Genomic DNA, 6,003 nt, shown 5'->3' with positions numbered 1-6,003 from the left:
ACTAGGTCCCTTCCGACCCTTAATCTATGAATCTATAAGATACAGACACAATTTTTTTTCTGTACCACATGCCCCCAAATGAGACACATGCTTTGTTTTTGGAAAGCAGAGTGTAGAAAAAAAGAGATTTCTAGAGTTATGGCCTACAGCTGGATTTTTCACTGAGAGGCTATGTTGCAAAATGCCTGCTAGTTTCTCAGTCAGCAAGCTGAGAACGGCTGTGAAAGGGTTAACATTAGACTCTGCCCCTTCTGTTTGCTTGCTAGGAGAAACTGTTTTGCAACAGCGTTATCATATTCTATCTGAGTGAAGAAAATCAGCATCTCCACTTAAGATATGCATGCACCCCAATTTTGGAGGGCTGATTTTTGGAAAAAAGGTGCATGTGAATACAGTGGTTTAAGGTCAAAAGCACCCAGCTACTTTTGGGTGGGATGCCTCAGGCCTGAGTTTTAACAGTATTTTCTATTAGAGAGCATTTAATATGTTCCAAGTGCAGTTTTCATTGACTTCAGCTGCAGCTGTGACTGCTCAGCACTTCTGGAAAGTAACATAGTTGGGCAGCCAATTAATAAGGGACACACAATGTGTGCATGTGTGCAAAGCTTATGACTTGCCTAGCACCACACAGGAGCTCTGTGGCAGAGGAAGGACTAGAATCCAATTGTCCCTGGGAATACTGACTGACTTACCCATAAAACCAGGTTTACTTTCCCCACAGTCCCCTGTCTTACTTACTATACACTTTCTAACTAATGATCTAAAAATGAAAGCGTCCTTCACTGAAAGATAGCCAACATAGCTTCATTACACAAAGGTCATGCCAGACCAACCTCATCTCCTTCTACAATCGGGCAACTTGCTACCTGGATAGGGGAAATGAGGTTGATGTCATATACTTGTATTTCAAAAAGGCCTTTGACTTAGTCTCCCATAATGTCATAGATTCATAGATACTAGGGTCAGAAGGGACCTCAACAGAGCATTGAGTCCAACTCCCTGGCTAGGCAGGAAAGAGTGCTGGGGTCAAATGACCTCAGCCAGATGCTTATCCTGCCTTCTCTTAAAGACCCCCAAGGTAGGGGAGAGCACCACCTCCCTTGGAAGCCCATTCCAAATTTTGGCCACCCTTACTGTGAAAGTTTTTCCTGATATCTAGCTTAAATCTGCTCTCTGTCAGTTTATGACCATTGTTTCTTGTTACTCCAAGAGGCGCCCCGGTGAACAGAGCATCTCCGATCCCTTGCTGCATCCCGGCAATGAATTTGTAGGCAGCCACAAGATCAGCTCTCAGCCGTCTCTTGTGGAGGCTGAAGAGATCCAGGTCCCTCAGTCTCTCTTCATAGGGCTTGTCCTGTAAACACCTAACCATACAAGTCACCCTCCTCTGGACCCTCTTGAGTCTATCAACATCCTTCTTGAAGCATGGCGCCCAAAACTGGATGCAGTACTCCAACTGCAGTCTGACCAATGCCGCACAGATGGGAAGTATCACTTCTTTGGTTCCATTTGTCATGCATCTGCTGATGAATGATAAAGTCCTCATGGTTAAATTGGAAAAATGTGGCTGGACCCGATGACCTGTAAGGTTGTTTCCATCCCCTAACAACTATGAAACTATGAAACTACATGGGTCTGATTTATCTCCAGAGTAGCTCAGTACTTTTTACTGAATGAGGAAAGGGTACCTTTATATTTGGAGCTTGTGCTCTAAATTGTCCAGGGTAACCAAAGTCTAATCTGCTGTATGCAATTATTTGTAAAAGTCAGCAACAGTTAAAGGTACAAAAACTGGATTAGGTTACACAAAAAGGCTCACTGATACCATCAAATGTAGGACCAGAAATCCCTGGTCCAAAACTAGTGTGTCAGAAATTAGGCCTAACTGATTAAAAATTTACCATGAGATACACTATTTCACTCATCATTTCTAGTTGGCTTCTTAATTTGACACCAATGCTAAGTGAATGGGTGTGTAGGAAGGAGGACTGGAGTCTAACAAACAACAAATACAACTCAAGGTCTTGTCAGCTAACTTTTTCTCTTTGCCCCCAAAGGCCAGCTGTTGCTATTTTTATTGCAATCCCAATACTGTCAAACAAAACTTTCTCTCTTGAGACATTCTCTAAAGCTAAAAGGAAAGTGAATAAACAATGTTCTAAAATGGCAGTCTTATATAACACTTTACATTTCAAATGCATTCATTCACCATTTATTGTAGATTCAATAAAAGATCAAAAGTTTTCTCTTGGGCAAGTCTTTGTCATGGGACAAAGCAGGTCAAGTTTTCTGTACTTGAATAGCAAACCTTGTTTAACTATTAAATGTTGCTAAGTGACATGTTATGTTATGCTAACATCTTTGATGCTTTGGACCATTGATTCTGTAAAAACAGAACAGAATCCTTTGGGGGGAAAAGTATGTGATCATGCAATTAAAGACCTTGGCATAATGCAAGCAAACACATGGTGAACTAAGGTTATGTAGATGACCTTAACTCTGGCACTTCCTAACTTTTGAATGCTTGTTTGCAATCTCTGTGTGTTATTTCCTTCATTCAAAAAAACAAACTAGAAAGAACAACACAATTTCTACCGCATGGCATCTCCTTGACACTCACGTGGTCGCCAGCAGGGCTGGAACCTTTAGACCAATCAAATATAGAGATAATGGGAACAACAGACGGCAATAGTAAGTTGTCATCCTTCCTGTGGTCCAGCACAAAAGGGGGTTGGGACTTCTTGTCAGCAGTTTTGCCCAGCTCCTTCCCTCAAACTTGCCTTCTCCCTGTCCCCTTTGACCTGTCTCTGCCACAGCCCACCCCACCGCTAGCTCCTTATCATGATTTGGTTCTCCTTATTGAGTCAGTCTATCTCTACTTAGGCTTTTTATATAAGTTTCCTTGCACAAGCAGGCTTGGCTTCCCTCTCACAGCTGTCTGTCCACGTCCCAGTCTCTCCTCCCAAATCCCAGTCCCATCCCTGCACTCTCTAGTTTCATTGCCAAGTCAATTCCCTTTCATCTCTAGTCCTTGCCTCCGGCGTTCTTACTCAGTCAGCACCATTTTCCCCTCCTTAGTTCCTGATCTATTTCCACTGTCTCCGACTCCTAGGCTCCTTTCTCTCTTTCCTTACACCTTATCATTTCCATAGTTGAATTATAATTCCCTTTTCCACATGGCCTGTGTGCTAGAAGAGCACATCCTTGTAACCACAAGCTTTCTATTCTCAACTCCAGCACCTACCTTCATCCTAGTTCAAATCAAAGGAAAAATATCCCTCATAGGGAAAGTCCAGCTTTTCCTCTCTGACCCTAAGGGTAGCTAGTATATGCTTAGCTGTTTTGTAAGAATGGTACATGCATAGCCTGGGCAGTATTCTAAGACCTGGAAGAGGGTGGAGGATGTTCAGGGACACTAGCAGTGGTGTATGTGCTCATGTAGGCATGAACAGATATGCTCAGTAAGGACAGAAAGTTTGAAGATTGTCGTTTTTAGAGGATAAGAAGTCCTTTCTGAGCAAAAACAAGCCAATTTTTTTCAAAGGCTTTAATCTGGCAAAATGTGAGCAGATTTTCATTTGACTGACAGAACTAAAATGTTGGCATCATAACAATATCAAATCCCTGCTGTACCTTATGGAGGGTGATTTTAGGTGTTTCTTAATGAAAAGGTATATATAAGTTTTTACGCAAGTTATGTGTATTCTCTTAACTTTATTCTCAGAAATAACTGAACTGTTTTGTGGCAGTATTCAACCTAAGGCAGACAACCAGCATGGAAAATTTCTTCTTCAAAAGACTAATTAGTTCCAAAATTAAAAGGAAACAAAGCCATGATTTTACAATAGGAACTGTCATACAACCTTAAGAACAGGCTATGCTACCAAATCTCCTCCCTCCTCCTGCAATATTATCTCCTCACACTGACATGCTTTTATGTCCTGGTCATCTAAATGGTCATTTTTTTTGGACACTTATAGGCATTTTTGGCACTTACGCATCCCAGGGGATTCTATTCCTGGATGCATAACCCTTTGTCCTGGACAACTGTGTAGTCATGCAGACTAAGAACGGGGAATAGCATCTATAGCATGTGCTCCCATCCCTTCCAGATGCATAGCAGTCTTGGATACTAAAATGGAGTTGGCCAAAAATACTTGACTGGCTCAGGAGTGAAAAAGGGCAAGAGTATATCCCTCTTTAGCCCCACAGCCAAATGGCTAAGTCACTCTTCTACAAAACTGAAGATCCTAGGTTTTAGGACTCAGTGGAGTTGGGGTGGGGGGGAAACTAGACTCTTTCTTACTTTCTAGCACACTAGTCTAACTACTACATCAAAAGACTAGTATTACTCATGGCCTCCTCTGGTTCTTCTTTGGAAGTTGAGCTGCTAACATGGAAAAAATGGAGGGCAGCTTCTGTCTCAGTGGGAACAATGATCCAAGGTAGGTACTGGGAGGTCAGAGATACCCAGGTTTAACCCCATTCAGATGAGAAGGACCTAGAACCCAGGTCTTTTGGCCTTCTAGGCAAGTGTCCTAGTCACTCTCAGGGTGCCTACAGATGTTTAGGGGAGATGCTCTAAGTCATGGGGTTTTTTGTTGTTCTCCCGCCCTGGCGGGGGGTCGGGCTAGAAGATCTACTAGGTCCCTTCCGACCCTTAATCTATGAATCTATGAATCTATGGCATCTTAAATAAAGCACCATGAACCCAACAGATGTTCATGTGTTGGGTCAGGGGGGCTTGATTCTGCCTGCACTGGGCCTGGCCAACAGCCTTTCAGGAGGCTGCTGAACTGCCCCTCTGCCCAGCCTCCACCCGCTCCACCTCTGGCCATAGCAAAGCCAAGCCAGCAGCTGTGTGCTGCCCTTGTCAAAAGCCTCAGGCAGGGAGTGGGGAAAGGGAGCCCCCCAACTTGTCGGCTCCCTCAGCTACCCCAGCTACAGTACTGGGCAGAGCCATGCTAGGCCTGCGAGGCAGCGGGGGGCCTCTCTTCCCCCACTGCCAGACTGAGCCTCTTGACCATGGCAGCTTGTAGCTGCTATCTTGGCTTGTCCATGGATGCAGCTGGGAGAGGGGTGGGTGGGGAAGGGAACCCCCCTTACCTCACAGCTCTCCCCAGCTACCGTGGCTGGGAGACTGGGGGAAGCTGGACCAGGCCTGCAAGGAGGGGGTGCTCCCTTTTCCCACTCAAGGCTCTTGACAGTGGCAGCATGCAGCTCCCAGCTGGGCTTTGCCATGGCCAAAGCTGGGCATAGGGGGACAGAGTGGAATGGAGCCCCCTCGCTTCCTGGGTCCAGCCAGGCTCCTCACAATACCACAGCTGGGGTAGCTGGGGGGCGGCTGCGTGGTGAGGGGCTCCGTTCTATCCCCCACCCCAGCTCTGGCTGTGGCAAAGCCCAGCAGGCAGCTGTGTGCTACTGCTGTCAAGAGGCTTGGGAGGGGTAGGGGAAGGGAGTCCCTCCACTTCGCAGGCCCCTCCAGGTACCCCAGCAGGGCGACCTACCCCAACCCCAACGCAAACTCCCCTCTCCTTTCCTCCCCCATTGACTCTCTTCTCTCTGACCAGTCCAGCCCCATAAAGGTGCATGCAAAAAATTAACCCTTGAAGGCAACTGAACCGAAGTTTCCTAAGGTACTCTGCTTTCAGCTAATAGATGATTTGTTGAGGATTAATTTATAGTTTCATAGTTTGTAGGGTTGGAAGGGACCTGAGCAGATCATCAAATCCGACCCCCTGCCATGGCAGGAAAGAGTACTGGGGTCAAACAACCCCAGCAAGGTGTTTGTCTACCCTTGTCTTAAAGACCCCCAGGGTAGGAGTCAGCACCACTTCGCTTGGAAGTTGGTTCCAGATCCTAGCCACCCTGACCATGAAGTAGCATCTCCTGATATCTAACCTAAATCTACCCTCTGCCAGCTTGTGACCGTTATTTCTAGTCACTCCTGGTAGTGCTCAGGGGAGCAGGGACTCCCCCAATGCCTGCTGGTCCCCTCTGACT

The 6,003-nt window shown here is 45.9% G+C and overlaps 1 protein-coding gene across 1 annotated transcript in view; it reads right to left on the bottom strand.

The window, feature by feature from the left end:
• The window catches only part of HS3ST5 (heparan sulfate-glucosamine 3-sulfotransferase 5), a 215,929-nt gene that overhangs the window by 2,759 nt on the left and 207,167 nt on the right, over positions 1-6,003 (bottom strand). The gene's annotated exons all lie outside the window — the stretch shown is intronic.

The sequence above is a fragment of the Gavialis gangeticus genome, unplaced genomic scaffold, assembly GCF_001723915.1.
Source record: "Gavialis gangeticus isolate Ggan-Ray unplaced genomic scaffold, GavGan_comp1, whole genome shotgun sequence".
Classification (NCBI taxonomy): Eukaryota; Metazoa; Chordata; order Crocodylia; family Gavialidae; genus Gavialis; species Gavialis gangeticus.
Note: the sequence above shows the minus strand (reverse complement) of the source record. Positions and strands in the feature narration are given on the sequence as shown.